Below are 19,454 nucleotides of genomic sequence, written 5' to 3'. Positions count from 1 at the left end.
GTCAGTAAGAAGAGTCCGTCTTCTTGTACGTAAGTCGGCATTGTGCCTTTTCTATTTAATTCCGATGCAATTTCTGTGTTTCATAGTCAAAAAGAACGTCCAAGGGATACAGTTAACCTGAAGTGAAGCATCGGAATCTATAACTAGTGTCACAGAAATGGTTCGAAAAATAGACAGTAGGAAGAGTCAGTCTTCTTGTACTTAAGTCGGCATTGTGCCTTTTCTATTTAATTCCGATGCAATTTCTGTGTTTCATCGTCAAGAAGAAGGTCCAAGGGATACAGTAACTCTGAAGTGATGCATTGGAATCTATAACTAGTATCACAGGAATTGTTCAAAACAGAGACAAATTAAGAGTCAGTCTACTTGTACTTAAGTCGGCAATGTGCCTTTTGTATTTAGTTCCGATGCAATTTCTTTGATTCATCGTCAATAAGAATGTCAGAGGGTTACAGTAAACCTGAAGTGAAGCATCGGAATCTATAACTAATGTCCTAGGAATGGTTCAAAGCAGTCAGTAAGAAGAGTCAGTCTTCTTGTACTTAAGTCGGAATTGTGCCTTTTGTATTTAATTCCGATGCAATTTCTGTGTTTCATCGTCAATAAGAAGGTCCAAGGGATACAGTAAATCTGAGGTGAAGCATCGGAATCTATAACTAGTGTCACAGGAATGGTTGAAAACAGTCAGTAAGGAGAGTCAGTCTTCTTGTACTTAAGTCGGCGTTGTGCCTTTTGTATTTAATTCCGATGCATTTTCTGTGTTTCATCGTCAATAAAAAGGTCAGAGGGATACAGTAAACCTGAAGTGTAGCATCGGAATCTATAACTAGTGTCACAGGAATGGTTCAAAACATAGACAGTAGGAGGTGTCAGTCTTCTTGTACTTAAGTCGGCATTGTGCCTTTTGTATTTAATTCCGATGCAATTTCTGTGTTTCATCGTCAATAAGAAGGTCCAAGGGATACAGTAACCCTGAAGTGTTGCATTGGAATCTATAACTAGTATCACTGGAACGGTTCAAAACATAGACAGTAAGAAAAGTCAGTCTTCTTGTACTTAAGTCGGCATTGTGCCTTTTGTATTTAATTCCGATGCAATTTCTGTGTTTCATCGTCAATAAGAAGGTCAGAGGGATACAGTAAACCCGAAGTGAAGCATCGCAATCATTAACTAGTGTCACAGGAATGGTTCGAAACATAGACAGTAGGAAGAGTCAGTCTTCTTGTACTTAAGTCAGCATTGTGCCTTTTCTATTTAATTCCGATGCACTTTCTGTGTTTCATCGTCAATAAGAAGGTCCAAGGGATACAGTAAACCTGAAATGAAGCATCGGAATCTATAACTAGCGTCACAGGAATGTTTCAAAACATAGACAGTAGGAAGAGTCAGTCTTCATGTACTTAAGTCGGTGTTGTGCCTTTTGAATTTATTTCCGAAGCAATTTCTGTTTTTCATCATCAATAAGAAGGTCAGACAGATACAGTAAACGTGAAGTGAAGCATCGGAATCTATACCTAATGTCACAGGAAAGGTTCAAAACATAGTCAGTAAGAAGAGTCAGTCTTCCTGTACTTAAGTCGGCATTGTGCCTTTTGTATTTAATTCCGATGCAATTTCTGTATTTCATCGTCAATAAGAAGGTCCAAGGGATACAGTAGGCCTGAAGTGAAGCATCGGAATCTATAACTAGTGTCACAGAATTGGGTCAAAATATAGACAGTAAGAAGAGTCAGACTTCTTGTACATAAGTCGGCATTATGCCCTTTTCAATTTAATTCCGATGCAATTACTGCGTTTCTTCGTCAATAAGAAGGTCAGAGGGATACAGTAAACCGGAAGTGAAGCATCGGAATCTCTAACTAGTGTCACAGGAATGGTTCAAACCATAGTCAGTAAGAAGAGTCAGGCATCTTGTACTTAACTTAACATTGTGCCTTTTGTATTTAATTCCGATGCAATATCTGTGATTCATCGTCTATAAGAATGTCCAAGGGATACAGTAAACCTGAAGTGAAGCATCGGAATCTGTAACTAGCGTCAGAGGAATGGTTGAAAACATAGTCAGTAAGAAGAGTCAGTCTTCTTGTACTTAAGTCGGCATTGTGCATTTTCTATTTCATTCCGATGCAATTTCTGCGTTTCATCGTCAATAAGAACGGCCAAGGGATGCAGTAAACCTGAAATGAAGCATCGGAATTTATAGCTAGTGTCACGGGAATGGTTCAAAACATAGACTGTAGGAAGAGTCAGTCTTATTGTACATAAGTCGGTATTGTTCCTACTGTATTTAACTCCGATGCACTATTTGTGTTTCATCGTCAATAAGAAGATCCAAGGGATACAGTAAACCTGAAATTAAGCATCGGAATCTATAACTAGTGTCACAGGAATGGTTCAAAACATAGACAGTAGGAAGATTCAGTCTACATGTACTTAAGTCGGCATCGTGCCTTTTGTATATACACTCCTGGAAATTGAAATAAGAACACCGTGAATTCATTGTCCCAGGAAGGGGCAACTTTATTGGCACATTCCTGGGGTCAGATACATCACATGATCGCACTGACAGAACCACAGGCACATAGACACAGCCAACAGAGCATGCACAATGTTGGCACTAGTACAGTGTATATCCACCTTTCGCAGCAATGCAGGCTGCTATTCTCCCATGGAGACGATCGTAGAGATGCTGGATGTAGTCCTGTGGAACGGCTCGCCATGCCATTTCCACCTGGCGCCTCAGTTGGACCAGCGTTCGTGCTGAACGTGCAGACCGCGTGAGACGACGCTTCATCCAGTCCCAAACATGCTCAATGGGGGACAGATCCGGAGATCTTACTGGCCAGGGTAGTTGACTTACACCTTCTAGAGCACGTTGGGTGGCACGGGATACATGCGAACGTGCATTGTCCTGTTGGAACAGCAAGTTCCCTTGCCGGTCTAGGACTGGTAGGACGATGGGTTCGATGACGGTTTGGATGTACCGTGCACTATTCAGTGTCCCCTCGACGATCACCAGTGGTGTACGGCCAGTGTAGGAGATCGCTCCCCACACCATGATGCCGGGTGTTGGCCCTGTGTGCCTCGGTCGTATGCAGTCCTGATTGTGGCGCTCACCTGCACGGCGCCAAACACGCATACGACCATCACTGACACCAAGGCAGAAGCGACTCTCATCGCTGAAGACGACACGTCTCCATTCGTCCCTCCATTCACGCCTGTCGTGACACCACTGGAGGCGGACTGCACGATGTTGGGGCGTGAGCGGAAGACGGCCTAACGGTGTGCGGGACCGCAGCCCAGCTTCATGGAGACGGTTGCGAATGGTCCTCGCCGATACCCCAGGAGCAACAGTGTCCCTAATTTGCTGGGAAGTGGCGGTGCGGTCCCCTACGGCACTGCGTAGGATCCTACGGTCTTGGCGTGCATCCGTGCGTCGCTGCGGTCCGGTCCCAGGTCGACGGGTACGTGCACCTTCCGCCGACCACTGGCGACAACATCGATGTACTGTGGAGACCTCACGCCCCACGTGTTGAGCAATTCGGCGGTACGTCCACTCGGCCTCCCGCATGCCCACTATACGTCCTCGCTCAAAGTCCGTCAACTGCACATACGGTTCACGTCCACGCTGTCGCGGCATGCTACCAGTGTTAAAGACTGCGTTGGAGCTCCGTATGCCACGGCAAACTGGCTGACACTGACGGCGGCGGTGCACAAATGCTGCGCAGCTAGCGCCATTCGACGGCCAACACCGCGGTTCCTGGTGTGTCCGCTGTGCCGTGCGTGTGATCATTGCTTGTACAGCCCTCTCGCAGTGTCCGGAGCAAGTATGGTGGGTCTCACACACCGGTGTCAATGTGTTCTTTTTTCCATTTCCAGGAGTGTATTTCCGATTCAATTTCTGTGTTTCATCATCAATAAGAAGGTCAGAGGGATACAGTAAACCTGAAGTGAAGCATCGGAATCTATAACTAGTGCCACAGGAATGGTTCAAAGCATAGTTAGTAAGAAAAGTCAGTCTTCTTGTACTTAAGTCGGCATTGTGCCTTTTGTATTTAATTCCGATGCAATTTCTGTGTTTCATCGTCAATAAGAAGGTCCAAGGGATACAGTAACCCTGAAGTGATGCATCGGAATCTATAACTAGTATCACTGGAACGGTTCAAAACATAGACAGTAAGAAAAGTCAGTCTTCTTGTACTTAAGTCGGCATTGTGCCTTTTGTATTTAATTCCGATGCAATTTCTGTGTTTCATCGTCAATAAGAAGGTCAGAGGGAGACAGTAAACCTGAAGTGAAGCATCGCAATCATTAACTAGTGTCACAGGAATGGTTCGAAACATAGACAGTAGGAAGAGTCAGTCTTCTTGTACTTAAGTCAGCATTGTGCCTTTTCTATTTAATTCCGATGCACTTTCTGTGTTTCATCGTCAATAAGAAGGTCCAAGGGATACTGTAAACTTGAAATGAAGCATCGGAACCTACAACTAGTGTCACAGGAATGTTTCAAAACATAGACAGTAGGAAGAGTCAGTCTTCATGTACTTAAGTCGGTGTTGTGCCTTTTGTATTTATTTCCGATGCAATTTCTGTTTTTCATCATCAATAAGAAGGTCAAACGGATACAGTAAACGTGAAGTGAAGCATCGGAATCTATACCTAATGTCACAGCAATGGTTCAAAACATAGTCAGTAAGAAGAGTCAGTCTTCCTGTACTTAAGTCGGCATTGTGCCTTTTGTATTTAATTCCGATGCAATTGCTGTATTTCATGGTCAATAAGAAGGTCCAAGGGATACAGTAGGCCTGAAGTGAAGCAACGGAATCTATAACTAGTGTCACAGGAATGGTTCAAAACATAGACAAAATAAGAGTCAGTCTTCTTGTACTTAAGTCGGAATTGTGCCTTTTGTATTTAATTCCGATGCAATTTCTGTGTTTCATCGTCAATAAGAAGGTCCAAGGGATACAGTAAATCTGAAGTGAAGCATCGGAATCTATGACTAGTGTCACAGGAATGGTTCAAAACAGTCAGTAAGAAGAGTCAGTCTCCTTGTACTTAAGTCGGCGTTGTGCCTTTTGTATTTAATTCCGATGCAATTTCTGTGTTTCATCGTCAATAAAAAGGTCAGAAGGATACAGTAAACCTGAAGTGTAGCATCGGAATCTATAACTAGTGTCACAGGAATGGTTCAAAACATAGACAGTAGGAGGAGTCAGTCTTCTTGTACTTAAGTCGGCATTGTGCCTTTTGTATTTAATTCCGATGCAATTTCAGTGTTCCATCGTCAATAAGACGGTCTATGGGATACAGTAACCCTGACGTGATGCATCGGAATCTATAACTAGTGTCACAGGAATGGTTCAAAGCAGACCCAGTAAGAAAAGTCAGTCTTCTTGTGCCTAAGTCGGCATTGTGCCTTTTGTATTTAATTCCGATGCAATTTCTGTGTTTCATCGTCAATAAGAAGGTCAGAGGGATACAGTAAACCTGAAGTGAAGCATCGCAATCATTAACTAGTGTCACAGGAATGGTTCGAAACGTAGACAGTAGGAAGAGTCAGTCTTCTTGTACCTAAGTCAGCATTGTGCCTTTTCTATTTAATTCCGATGCACTTTCTGTGTTTCATCGTCAATAAGAAGGTCCAAGGGATACAGTAAACCTGAAGTGAAGCATCGGAATCTCTAACTAGTGTCACAGGAATGGTTCAAAACATAGTCAGTAAGAAGAGTCAGGCATCTTGTACTTAAGTTAACATTGTGCCTTTTGTATTTAATTCCGATGCAATATCTGTGATTCATCGTCTATAAGAATGTCCAAGGGATACAGTAAACCTGAAGTGAAGCATCGGAATGTGTAACTAGCGTCCCAGGAAGGGTTCAAAGCATAGGCAGTAAGAAGAGTCAGTCTATTGTACTTAAGTCGGCATTGTGCCTTTTCTATTTAATTCCGACGCAATTTCTGTGTTTCATCGTCAATAAAAAGGTCCAAGGGATACAGTAATCCTGAAGTGAAGCATCGGAATCAATAACTAGTGTTACAGGAATGGATCAAATCATAGACAGTAAGAAGAGTCAGTCTTCTTGTACTTAAGACGCCATTGTGCCTTTTCTATTTAATTCCGATGTAATTTCTGTGTTTCATCGTCAATAAGAAGGTCAGAGGGATACAGTAAACCTGAAGTGAAGCATCGGAATCTATAACTGGTGTCACAGGAATGGTTCAAATCATAGTCAGTAAGAAGAGTCAGTCTTCTTGTACTTAATTCGGCATTGTGCCTTTTCTGTTTAATTCCGATGCAATATCTGTGTTTCATCGTCAATTACAAGGTCCAAGGGATACAGTAAACCAGTAGTGAAGCATCGAAATCTATAGCTAGTGTCACAGGAATGGTTCAAATCATAGACAGTAAGAAGAGTCAGTCTTCTTGTACTTAAGTCGGCATTGTGCCCTTTTCAATTTAATTCCGATGGAATTACTGTGTTTCATCGTCAATACGAAGGTCAGAGGGATACAGTAAACCTGAAGTGAAACATCGGAATGTATAACTAGTGCTACAGGAGTGGTTCAAAAAATAGACATTAGGAAGAGTCAGTCTTCTTGTACTTAAGACGGTATTGTGCGTTTTGTAATTAATTCCGATGCAATATCTGTGTTTCATCGTCAATAACAAGGTCAGAGGGATACACTAAACCTGAAGTGAAGCATCGGAATCTATAACTAGTGTCACAGGAATCTTCCAAACATAGACAGTAGGAAAAGTCAGTCTACATGTACTTAAGTCGGCATTGTGCCTTTTTGTATTTAATTCCGATGCGATTTCTGTGTTTCTTCGTCAATAAGAAGGTCAGAGGGATACACTAAACCTGAAGTGAAGCATCGGAATCAATAACTAGTGTCACACGAATGGTTCAAAACATAGTCAGTAAGAAGAGTCAGTGTTCTTGTACTTAAGTCGGAATTGTGCCTTTTGTATTTAATTCCAATGCAAATCCTGTGTTTCATCGTCAGTAAGAAGGTCCAAGGGATACAGTAAACCTGAAGTGATGCATCGGTATCTATAACTAGTGTCACAGGAATGGTTCAAATCATAGTCAGTAAGAAGAGTCAGTCTTCTTATAATTAAGTCGGCATTGTGCCCTTTTCAATTTAATTCCGATGCAATTACGGTGTTTCATCGTCAATACGAAGGTCAGAGGCATACAGTAAACCTGAAGTGAAGCATCGGAATCTCTAACTAGCGTCACAGGAATGGTTCAAAGCATAGACAGTTAGAAGAGTCAGTCTACTTGTACTTAAGTCGGCATTGTGCCTTTTCTATTTAATTCCGATGCAATTTTTGTGTTTCATCGTCAATAAAAAGGTCCAAGGGATACAGTAATCCTGAAGTGAAGCATCGGAATCAATAACTAGTGTCACAGGAATGGTTCACATCATAGACAGTAAGAAGAGTCAGTCTTCTTGTACTTAAGACGGCATTGTGCCTTTACTATTTAATTGCGATGCAATTTCTGTGTTTCACCGTCAATAAGAAGGTCACAGGGATACAGTAAACCTGAAGTGAAGCATCGGAATTTATAACTAGTGTCACAGGAAATGTTTCAAATCATAGTCAGTAAGAAGAGTCAGTCTTCTTGTAATTAAGTCGGAATTGTGCCCTTTTCAATTTAATTCCGATGCAATTACGGTGTTTCATCGTCAATACGAAGGTCAGAGGGATACACTAAACCTGAAGTGAAGCATCGGAATCTATAACTAGTGTCACAGGAATCTTCCAAACACAGACAGTAGGAAAAGTCAGTCTACATGTACTTAGGTCGGCATTGTGTGTTTTTGTATTTAATTTCGATGCGATTTCTGTGTTTCTTCGTCAATAAGAAGGTCAGAGGGATACACTAAACCTGAAGTGAAGCATCGGAATCTATAACTAGTGTCAAACGAATGGTTCAAAACATAGTCAGTAAGAAGAGTCAGTGTTCTTGTACTTAAGTCGGAATTTTGCCTTTTGTATTTAATTCCGATGCAAATTCTGTGTTTCATCGTCAGTAAGAAGGTCCAAGGGATACAGTAAACCTGAAGTGATGCATCGGAATCTATAACTAGTGTCACAGGAATGGTTCAAACCATAGTCAGTAAGAAGAGTCAGTCTTCTTGTAATTAAGTCGGCATTGTGCCCTTTTCAATTTAATTCCGATGCAAATTACGGTGTTTCATCGTCAATACGAAGGTCAGAGGGATACAGTAAACCTGAAGTGAATCATCGGAATCTCTAACTAGCGTCACAGGAATGGTTCAAAGCATAGACAGTTAGAAGAGTCAGTCTACCTGTACTTAAGTCGGCATTGTGCCTTTTCTATTTAATTCCGATGCAATTTTTGTGTTTCATCGTCAATGAAAAGGTCCAAGGGATACAGTAATCCTGAAGTGAAGCATCGGAATCAATAACTAGTGTCACAGGAATGGTTCAAATATAGACAGCAAGAAGAGTCAGTCTTCTTGTACTTAAGACGGCATTGTGCCTTTTCTATTTAATTGCGATGCAATTTCTGTGTTTCATCGTCAATAAGAAGGTCACAGGGATACAGTAAACCTGAAGTGAAGCATCGGAATTTATAACTAGTGTCACAGGAATGGTTCAAATCATAGTCAGTAAGAAGAGTCAGTCTTCTTGTAATTAAGTCGGCATTGTGCCCTTTTCAATTTAATTCTGATGCAATTACGGTGTTTCATCGTCAATACGAAGGTCAGAGGGATACAGTAAACCTGAAGTGAAGCATCGGAATCTGTAACTAGTGTCACAGGAATGGTTCATAATATAGTCAGTAAGAAGAGTCAGTCTTCTTGTACTTACGTCGGCATTGTGCGTTTTGTATTTAATTCCGATGCAATATCTGTGTTTCATCGTCAATAAGAAGGTCCAAGGGATACAGTAAACCTGAAGTGATGCATTGGAATCTGTAACTAGCGTCACAGGAATGGTTCAAAACATAGTCAGTAAGAAGAGTCAGTCCTCTTGTACTTATGTCGGCATTGTGCCTTTTGTATTTAATTCCGATGCAATATCTGAGTTTCCTCGTCAATAAGAAGGTCCATGCGATACAGTAAACCTGAAGTGTTCCATCGGAATCTATAACTAGGGTCACAGGAATGGTTGAAAACTTAGTCAGAAAGAAGAGTCAGTCATCTTGTATTTAAGTCGGCATTGTGCCTTTTCTATTTAATTCCGATGCAATATCTGTGTTTCATCGCCAATAAGACGGTCAGAGGGATACAGTAAACGTGAAGTGAAGCATCGTAATCTGTAACTTGCATCACCGGAATGGTTCAAAACATAGACAGTAAGAAGAGTCAGTCTTGTTGTACTTAAGTCGGCATTGTGCGTTTTCCATTTAATTCCGATGCAATTTCTGTGTTTCATCGTCAATAAAAAGGTCCAAGGGATACAGTAAACCTGAAGTGAAGCATCGGAATCTATATCTAGTGTCACAGGAATGGTTCAAAATATAGACAGTAAGGAGAGTCGGTCTTCTTGTACTTAAGTCGGCATTGTGCCTTTTGTATGCAATTCCGATGCAATTTCTGTGTTTCATCGTCAAGAAGAAGGTCAGAAGGATACAGTAAACCTGAAGTGAAGCATCGGAATCTATAACCGGTGTCACAGGAATGGTTCAAAACATAGAGAGCAAGAAATGTCAGTCTTCTTGTACTTAAGTCGCCATTATGCCTTTTTCAATTTAATTCCGATGCAATTACTGTGTTTCATCGTCAATAAGAAGGTCAGAGGGATACAGCAAACCTGAACTGAAGCATCGGTATCTCAAACTAGTGCCACAGGAATGTTTCAATACATAGTCAGTAAGAAGAGTCAGTCTTCTTGTACTTAAGTCGGCATTGTGCCTTTTCAATTTCATTCCGATGTAATGTCTGTGTATCATCGTCAATAAGAAGGTCAGACGGATACAGTAAACCTGAAGTGAAGCATCGGAATCTATAACTAGTGTCACAGGAATGGTTCAAAACATAGTCAGTAAGAAGAGTTAGTCTTCTTGTACTTAAGTCGGCATTATGCCTTTTCTATTTAATTCCGATGCAATATCTGTGTTTCATCGTCAATAAGAAGGTCCAAGGGATACAGTAAACCTAGGGTGAAGCATCGGAATCTATAACTAGTGTCACAGGAATGGTTCAAAACGTAGACTGTAGGAAGAGTAAGTCTTTTTGTACTTAAGTCGGTATTGTGCCTTTTCAATTTAATTCCGATGTAATGTCTGCGTTTCATCGTCAATAAGAACGGCCAAGTGATACAGTAAACCTGAAATGAAGCATCGGAATCTATAACTAGTGTCACAGGAATGGTTTAAAACATAGACAGTAGGAAGAGTCAGTCTTCTTGTACTTATGCCCGTCATTGTGCCTTTTCTATCTAATTCCGATGCAAGTTCTGTGTTTGATCGTCAATAAGAAGGTCTGAGAGATACAGTAAACCTGAAATGAAGCATCGGAATCTCTAACTAGCGTCACAGGAATGGTTCAAAGCATAGGCAGTAAGAAGAGTCAGTCTATTGTACTTAAGTCGGCATTGTGCCTTTTCTATTTAACTCCGATGCAATTTCTGTGTTTCATCGTCAATAAAAAGGTCCAAGGGATACAGTAATCCTGAAGTGAAGCATCGGAATCAATAACTAGTGTTACAGGAATGGATCAAATCAAAGACAGTAAGAAGAGTCAGTCTTCTTGTACATAGGACGGCATTCTGCCTTTTCTATTTAATTCCGATGTAATTTCTGTGTTTCATCGTCAATAAGAAGGTCAGAGAGATACAGTAAACCTAAAGTGAAGCATCGGAATCTATAACTAGTGTCACAGGAATGGTTCAAATCATAGTCAGTAAGAAGAGTCAGTCTTCTTGTACTTAATTCGGCATTGTGCCTTTTCTGTTTAATTCCGATGCAATATCTGTGTTTCATCGTCAATTACAAGGTCCAAGGGATACAGTAAACCTGAAGTGAAGCATCGAAATCTATAGCTAGTGTCACAGGAATGGTTCAAATCATAGACAGTAAGAAGAGTCAGTCTTCTTGTACTTATGTCGGCATTGTGCCCTTTTCAATTTAATTCCGATGCAATTACTGTGTTTCATCGTCAATACGAAGGTCAGAGGGATACAGTAAACCTGAAGTGAAACATCGGAATGTATAACTAGTGCTACAGGAATGGTTCAAAAAATAGACATTAGGAAGAGTCAGTCTACTTGTACTTAAGACGGTATTGTGCGTTTTGTAATTAATTCCGATGCAATATCCTTGTTTCATCGTCAATAACAGGGTCAGAGGGATACACTAAACCTGAAGTGAAGCATCGGAATCTATAACTAGTGTCACAGGAATCTTCCAAACATAGACAGTAGGAAAAGTCAGTCTACATGTACTTAAGTCGGCATTGTGCCTTTTTGTATTTAATTCCGATGCGATTTCTGTGTTTCTTCGTCAATAAGAAGGTCAGAGGGATTCACTAAACCTGAAGTGAAGCATCGGAATCTATAACTAGTGTCACAGGAATGGTTCAAACCATAGTCAGTAAGAAGAATCAGTCTTCTTGTACTTAAGTCGGAATTTTGCCTTTTGTATTTAATTCCGATGCAAATTCTGTGTTTCATCGTCAGTAAGAAGGTCCAAGGGATACAGTAAACCTGAAGTGATGCATCGGAATCTATAACTAGTGTCACAGGAATGGTTCAAACCATAGTCAGTAAGAAGAATCAGTCTTCTTGTAATTAAGTCGGCATTGTGCCCTTTTCAATTTAATTCCGATGCAATTGCGGTGTTTCATCGTCAATACGAAGGTCAGAGGGATACAGTAAACCTGAAGTGAAGCATCGGAATCTCTAACTAGTGTCACAGGAATGGTTCATAATATAGTCAGTAAGAAGAGTCAGTCTTCTTGTACTTACGTCTGCATTGTGCATTTTGTATTTAATTCCGATGCAATATCTGTGTTTCATCGTCATTAAGAAGGTCCAAGGGATACAGTAAACCTGAAGTGAAGCATTGGAATCTGTAACTAGCGTCACAGGAATGGTTCAAAACATAGTCAGTAAGAAGAGTCAGTCCTCTTGTACTTATGTCGGCATTGTGCCTTTTGTATTTAATTCCGATGCAATATCTGTGTTTCCTCGTCAATAAAAAGATCCATGGGATACAGTAAACTTGAAGTGTTCCATCGGAATCTACAACTAGTGTCACAGGAATGGTTCAAAACTTAGTCAGAAAGAAGAGTCAGTCATCTTGTATTTAAGTCGGCATTCTGCCTTTTCTATTTAATTCCGATGCAATATCTGTGTTTCATCGCCAATAAGAAGGTCAGAGGGATACAGTAAACCTGAAGTGAAGCTTCGGAATCTGTAACTTGCATCACCGGAATGGTTCAAAACATAGACAGTAACAAGAGTCAGTCTTCTTGTACTTAAGTCGGCATTGTGCGTTTTCCATTTCATTCCGATGCAATTTCTGTGTTTCATCGGCAATAAAAAGGTCCAAGGGATACAGTAAACCTGAAGTGAAGCATCGGAATCTATATCTAGTGTCACAGGAATGGTTCAAAATATAGACAGTAAGGAGAGTCGGTCTTCTTGTACTTAAGTCGGCATTGTGCCATTTGTATTTATTTCCGATGCAATTTCTGTGTTTCAACGTCAATAAGAAGGTCAGAGGGATTCAGTAAACCTCAAGAGAAGCATCGGAATCTATAACTAGTGTCACAGGAATGGTTCAAGACAGTCAGTAAGAAGAGTCAGTCTTCTTGTACTTAAGTCGGTATTGTGCCTTTTTCAATTTAATTCCGATGCAATTACTGTGTTTTATCGTCAATAAGAAGGTCAGAGGGATACAGTAAACCTGAAGTGAAGCATCGGAATCTATAACTAGTGTCACAGGAATGGTTCAAAACATAGTCAGTAAGAAGAGTCAGTCTTCTTGTACTTAAGTCTTCATTGTGCCTTTTCTATTTAATTCCGATGCAATATCTGTGTTTCATCGTCAATAAGAAGGTCCAAGGGATACAGTAAACCTGAGGTGAAGCATCGGAATCTATAACTAGTGTCACAGGAATGGTTCAAAACATAGACTGTAGGAAGAGTAAGTCTTTTTGTACTTAAGTCGGCATTGTGCCTTTTCTATTTAATTCCGATGCAATTTCTGTGTTTCATCGTCAATAAGAAGGACAGAGGGATACAGTAAACCTGAAGTGAAGCATCGGACTGTAACTAGCGTCACAGGAATGGTTCAAAACATAGACAGTAAGAAGAGTCAGTCTTCTTGTACTTAAGTCGGAATTGTGCCTTTTCAATTTAATTCCGATGCAATTTCTGTGTTTCATTGTCTATAAGAAGGTCCAAGAGATACAGTAAACATGAAGTGAAGCATCGGAATCTATAACTAGTGTCACAGAAATGGTTCAAAACATAGACAGTAAGAAGAGGCAGTCTTCTTGTACTTAAGTCGGCATTGTGCCTTTTCTATTTAATACCGATGTAATGTCTGTGTATCATCGTCAATAAGAAGGTCAGAGGGATACAGTAAACCTGAAGTGAAGCATCGAAATCTCTAACTAGTGTCACAGGAATGGTTCAAAACATAGTCAGTAAGAAGAGTCAGTCTTATTATACTTAAGTCGGCATTGTGCCTTTTCTATTTAATTCCGTTGCAATATCTGAGTTTCATCGTCAATATGAAGGTCAGAGGGATACAGTAAACCTGAAGTGTAGCATCGGAATCTATAACCAGTGACACAGGAATAGTTCCAAACATAGTCAGTAAGAAGTGTCAGCCATCTAGTACTTAAGTTGGCATTGTGCCTTTTCTATTTAATTGAGATGCAATTTCTGTGTTTCATCGTCAATAAGAAGGTCCAAGGGATACAGTAAACCTGAAGTGCATCATCGGAATCTGTAACTAGTGTCACAGGAATGGTTCAAAACATAGACAGTAGGGAGATTCAGTCTACCTGTACTTAAGTCGGCATCGTGCCTTTTGTATTTATTTCCGATGCAATTTCTGTGTTTCATCGTCAATAAGAAGTTCAGAGGGATACAGTAAACCTGAAGTGAAGCATCGGAATGTATAACTAGTGTCTTAGGAATGGTTCAAAACATAGACATTAGGAAGAGTCAGTCTTCTTGTACTTAAGTCGGTATTGTGCCTATTGTATTTAAGTCCGATGCTCTATCTGTGATCATCGTCAATAAGAAGATCCAAGGGATACAGTAAACCTGAAATGAAGCATCGGAATCTATAACTAGTGTCACAGGAAGCTTCCAAACATAGACAGTTGGAAGAGTCAGTTTACATGTACTTAAGTCGGCATTGTGCCTTTTGTGTTTAATTCCGATGCGATTTCTGTGTTTCATCGTCAATAAGAAGGTCCAAGGGATACAGTAAACCTGAAGTGATGCATCGGAATCTATTACTAGTGTCACACGAATGGTTCAAAACATAGTCAGTAAGAAGAGTCTGTCTTCTTGCACTTAAGTCGGCTTTGTGCGTTTTGTAATTAATTCCGATGCAATATCTGTGTTTCATCGTCAATAAGAAGGTCCAAGGGATACAGTTAACGTGAAGTGAAGCATCGGAATCTATATCTAGTGTCACAGGAATTGTTCAAAACATAGACAGTAAGGAGAGTCAGTCTTCTTGTACTTAAGTCGGTATTGTGCCATTTGTATTTAATTCCGATGCAATTTCTGTGTTTCATCGTCAATAAGAAGGTCAGAGGTATACAGTAAACTTGAAGTGAAGCATCGGAATCTATAACTAGTGTCACAGGAATGGTTCAAAACAGTCGGTAAGAAGAGTCAGTCTTCTTGTACTTAAGTCGGCGTTGTGCCTTTTGTATTTCATTACGATGCAATTTCTGTGTTTCATCGTCAATAAGAGAGTCAGAGGGATACAGTAAACCTGTAGTGAAGCATTGGAATCTATAACTAGTGTCACAGGAATGGTTCAAATCATAGTCAGTAAGAAGAGTCAGTCTTCTTGTACTTAAGTCGGCATTGTGCCTTTTCTATTTAATTCCGATGCAATATCTGTGTTTCATCGTCAATAAGAAGGTCAGAGGGATACAGTAAACCTGAAGTGAAGCATCGGAATCTATTACTAGTGTCACCAGAATGGTTCCAACCATAGTCAGTAAGAAGAGTCAGTGTTCTTGTACTTAAGTCCCCATTGTGCCTTTTCTATTTAATTCCGATGCAATTTCTGTGTTTCATCGTCAATAAGAAGTTCCAAGGGATACAGAAAACCTGAAGTGAATCATCGGAATCAATAACTAGTGTCACAGGAATGGTTCAAAAACATAGTCAGTACGAAGAGTCAGCCTTCTTGTACTTAAGTCGGCATTCTGCCTCTTGCATTTAATTCCGATGCAATTTCTGTGTTTCTTCGTCAATAAGAAGGTCCAAGGGATACAGTAAACCTGAAGTGAAGCATCGGAATCTATAACTAGTGTCACAGGAATGGTTCAAAACATAGGCAAAATGAAGAGTCAGTCTTCTTGTACTTAAGTCGGCATTGTGCCTTTTGTATTTAATTCCGATGCAATTTCTGTGATTCATCGTCAATAAGAAGGTCCAAGGGATACAGTAAACCTGAAGTGAAGCATTGTAATCTATAACTAGTGTCACAGAAATGGTTCAAATCATAGACAGTAAGAAGAGTCAGTCTTCTTGAACTTAAGTCGGCATTGTGCCTTTTCTATTTAATTCCGATGCAATTTCTGTGTTTCATCGTCAATAAGATGGTCAGAGGGATACAGTAAACCTGTTGTGAAGCATCGGAATCTCTAACTAGTGTCATAGGAATGGTTCCAAGCATAGTCAGTAAGAAGAGTCAGTCTTCTTGTACTTAAGTCGGCATTGTGCCTTTTCAATTTAACTCCGATGCAATTTCTGTTGTTCATCGTCAATAAGTAGGTCCAAGGGATACAGTAAACCTGAAGTGAATCTTCGGAATCAATAACTAGTGTCACAGGAATGGTTCAAAACATAGTCAGTACGAAGAGTCAGTCTTCTTGTACTTAAGTCAGCATTGTGACTTTTGTATTTAATTCCGATGCAATTTCTGTGTTTCATCGTCAGTAAGAATGTCCAAGGGATACAGTAAACCTGAAGTGAAGCATCGGAATCTCTAACTAGTGTCACAGGAATGGTTCAAAACATAGTCAGTAAGAAGAGTCAGTCTTCTTGTACTTAAGTCGGCATTGTGCCTTTTGTATTTAATTCCGATCCAATTTCTGTGTTTCATCGTCAATAAGAAGGTCCAAGGGCTACAGTAAACCTGAAGTGAAGCATCGGAATCTATAACTAGTGTCACAGGAATGGTTCAAAACATAGAAAGTAAGAAGAGTCAGTCTTCTTGTACTTAAATCGTCATTGTGCCTTTTGTATTTAATTCCGATCCAATTTCTGTGTTTCATCGCCAATAAGAAGTTCCGAGGGCTACCGTAAACCGGAAGTGAAGCATCGGAATCTATAACTAGTGTCACAGGAATGGTTCAAGACATAGACAGTAGGAACAGTCAGTCTTCTTGTACTTAAGTCAGCATTGTGCCTTTTCTAATTAATTCCGATGCACTTTCTGTGTTTCATCGTCAATAAGAAGGTCCAAGGCATACAGTGAACCTGAAATGAAGCATCGGAATCTATAACTAGTGTCACAGGAATGTTTCAAAACATAGACAGTAGGATTAGTCAGTCTACATGTACTTAAGTCGGCATTGTGCCTTTTGTATTCAATTCCGATGCAATTCCTGTGTTTCATCGTCAATAAGAAGGTCAGAGGGATACAGTAAACCTGAAGTGAAGCATCGGAATCTATAACTAGTATCACAGGAATGGTTCAAATCATAGTCAGTAAGAAGAGTCAGTCTTCTTGTACTTAAGTCGGCATTGTGCCTTTTCTATTTAATTCCGATGCAATATCTGTGTTTCATCGTCAATAAGAAGGTCAGAGGGATACAGTAAACCTGAAGTGAAGCATCGGAATCTATAACTAGTATCACAGGAATGGTTCAAATCATAGTCAGTAAGAAGAGTCAGTCTTCTTGTACTTAAGTCGGCATTGTGCCTTTTCTATTTAATTCCGATGCAATATCTGTGTTTCATCGTCAATAAGAAGGTCAGAGGGATACAGTAAACCTGAAGTGAAGCATCGGAATCTATTACTAGTGTCACCGGAATGGTTCCAACCATAGTCAGTAAGAAGAGTCAGTGTTCTTGTACTTAAGTCCCCATTGTGCCTTTTCTATTTAATTCCGATGCAATTTCTGTGTTTCATCGTCAATAAGAAGGTCCAAGGGATACAGAAAACCTGAAGTGAAGCATCGGAATCTATAACTAGTGTCACAGGATTGGTTCAAAACATAGTCAGTAAGAAGAGTCAGTCTTCTTGTACTTAAGTCGGCATTGTGCTTTTTGTATTTAATTCCGATCCAATTTCTGTGTTTCATCGTCAATAAGAAGGTCCAAGGGATAAAGTAAACCAGAAGTGAAGCTTCGGAATCTATAACTAGTGTCACAGGAATGGTTCAAAACAGTCAGTAAGAAGAGTCAGTCTTCTTGTAATTAAGTCGGCATTGTGCCTTTTGTATTTAATTCCGATGTAATTTCTGTGTTTCATCGTCAACAGGAGGGTCCAAGGGATACAGTAAATCTGAAATGAAGCGTCGTAATCTATAACTAGTGTTACAGGATTGGTTCAAACATAGACAGTAAGAAGAATCAGTCTTCCAGTACTTAAGTCGGCAATGTGCCTTTTGAATTTAATTCCGATCCAATTTCTGTGTTTCATCGTCAGTAAGAAGGTCCAAGGAATACAGTAAACCTCAAGTGAAGCATTGGAATCTATAACTAGTGCCACAGGAATGGTTCAAATCATAGACAGTAAGAAGGGTCAGTCTTCTTGTACTTAAGTCGGCATTGCACCCTTTTCAATTTAAATCCGATGCAATTACTGTGTTTCATCGTCAATAAGAAGGTCAGAGGAATACAGTAAACCTGAAGTGAAGCATCGGAATCTCTAACTAGTGTCACAGGAATGTTTCCAAACATAGTCACTAAGAAGGGTCAGTCTTCTTGTACTTAAGTCGGCATTGTGCCTTTTCAATTTAACTCCGATGCATTTTCTGTGTTTCATCGTCAATAAGAAGGTCCAAGGGATACAGTTAACCTGAAGTGAAGCATCGGAATCTATAACTAGTGTCACAGGAATGGTTCAAAACATAGACAAAAAGAAGGGTCAGTCTTCTTGTACTGTAGCGGCATTGTGCCTTTTGTATGTAATTCCGATGCAATTTCTGCGTTTCATCGTCAATAAGAAGGTCCAAGGGATACAGAAAACCTGAAGTGAAGCTTCGGAATGTATAACTAGTGTCACAGGAATGGTTCAAAGCAGTCAGTAAGAAGAGTCAGTCTTCTTGTAATTAAGTTGGCATTGTAGCTTTTGTATTTAATTCCGATGCAATTTCTGTGTTTCATCGTCAACTAGAAGGTCCAAGCCATACAGTGAACCTGAAATGAAGCATCGGAATCTACAACTAGTGTCACAGTAATGTTTCAAAGCATAGACAGTAAGAAGAGTCAGTTTTCTTGTACTTAAGTCAGCATTGTGCCTTTTCTATTTAATTCCGATGCAATTTCTGTGTTTCATCGTCAATAAAAAGGTCAGAGGGATACAGTAAACCTGTAGTGAAGCATTGGAATCTATAACTAGTGTCACAGGAATGGTTCAAATCATAGTCAGTAAGAAGAGTCAGTCTTCTTGTACTTAAGTCGGCATTGTGCCTTTTCTATTTAATTCCGATGCAATTTCTGTGTTTCATCGTCAGTAAGAATGTCCAAGGGATACAGTAAACCTGAAGTGAAGCATCGGAATCTCTAACTAGTGTCACAGGAATGGTTCAAAACATAGTCAGTAAGAAGAGTCAGTCTTCTTGTACTTAAGTCGGCATTGTGCCTTTTGTATTTAATTCCGATCCAATTGCTGTGTTTCATCGACAATAAGAAGGTCCAAGGGCTACAGTAAACCTAAAGTGAAGCATCGGAATCTATAACTAGTGTCACAGGAATGGTTCAAAACATAGAAAGTAAGAAGAGTCAGTCTTCTTGTACTTAAATCGTCATTGTGCCTTTTGTATTTAATTCCGATCCAATTTCTGTGTTTCATCGTCAATAAGAAGTTCAGAGGGCTACCGTAAACCGGAAGTGAAGCATCGGAATCTATAACTAGTGTCACAGGAATGGTTCAAGACATAGACAGTAGGAACAGTCAGTCTTCTTGTACTTAAGTCAGCATTGTGCCTTTTCTAATTAATTCCGATGCACTTTATGTGTTTCATCGTCAATAAGAAGGTCCAAGGCATACAGTGAACCTGAAATGAAGCATCGGAATCTATAACTAGTGTCA

Source organism: Schistocerca americana, chromosome X, assembly GCF_021461395.2.
Source record: "Schistocerca americana isolate TAMUIC-IGC-003095 chromosome X, iqSchAmer2.1, whole genome shotgun sequence".
In the NCBI taxonomy this organism is placed as follows: Eukaryota; Metazoa; Arthropoda; class Insecta; order Orthoptera; family Acrididae; genus Schistocerca; species Schistocerca americana.
Note: the sequence above shows the minus strand (reverse complement) of the source record.